Source organism: Pediculus humanus, genomic scaffold (assembly GCF_000006295.1).
Source record: "Pediculus humanus corporis 1103172107524 genomic scaffold, whole genome shotgun sequence".
Lineage (NCBI taxonomy): Eukaryota > Metazoa > Arthropoda > Insecta > Psocodea > Pediculidae > Pediculus > Pediculus humanus.
Window position 1 is genome coordinate 1,039 of NW_002987140.1, and position 921 is coordinate 1,959.

The following is a 921-nucleotide window of genomic DNA, read 5'->3' on the forward strand; positions in this document are numbered from 1 at the left end:
AATTTATGTCTGTCATATTCACCATCCACATAACCATAACTTGCTATCATCGACATATGATGTATATCAGAGTACATATTTTTTTTTTTTACATCCGTTATGCGTCGTGGAAAGGGGGGAAGGAAGGGGAAAGAGGGAAAGGGGAGAGAGGGAGGTAGGAGTGGGGTAGGCGGGGCGGGCGGGGGGTTAAAAACCTTTAAAATAAAATTTTATTTTTATTTTTTTATTTTTTATTTTTTACACACTTACACACACGCACAAAACTTTAATAAGTAAATCTCTTTCATATTTATAAATTAAATTTAATTAAATTTAAAAAAAAATCAATTAAAATTAAACGTATCGCCCTAACGGTTATGCCTTCTGATAATAAATAAATATAAACAATTTTTTTGTCTGATATCATGCCAAAAAGAAATAAAAAAAAATCAAATTTTTTTTTTTTGTTGTTGTTGTTGTTGTGTTATTTCTTTTAATGTTGTTTTGGCTTTGTAAAAAAAAAAAAATTAAAATTTTTATATTATTTATACTGAAAAACGTTTTTTTTCTTTTTTTTTCGGTTTTAAAAATAAATTTAAAAAAAAAATAATAATAATAATAATAAACGTTTTTTTTGTTTTTGTTTTTTCCAGAGAATGATTTTTTTCATTTTAAAAATAAAATTTATATGATGATTATTTTATTATAGCTACCCCCCACATATATATATATAATATACATAAAGAGAGAGAGAGAGAAAATGGACAACAGAAACAACAAAATGGACATAACAAACGATTGAGTACTTATTATAAACAATAATTCACTTAATATTAATAATGTTTTGTTTGTTTTTTGTTTGTTTGTATGTCAAAAAGAAAATTCCGGTGGTTTTACAATTTTGCCAACATAAATTTTTATTCACAAAAATAATAATAATAA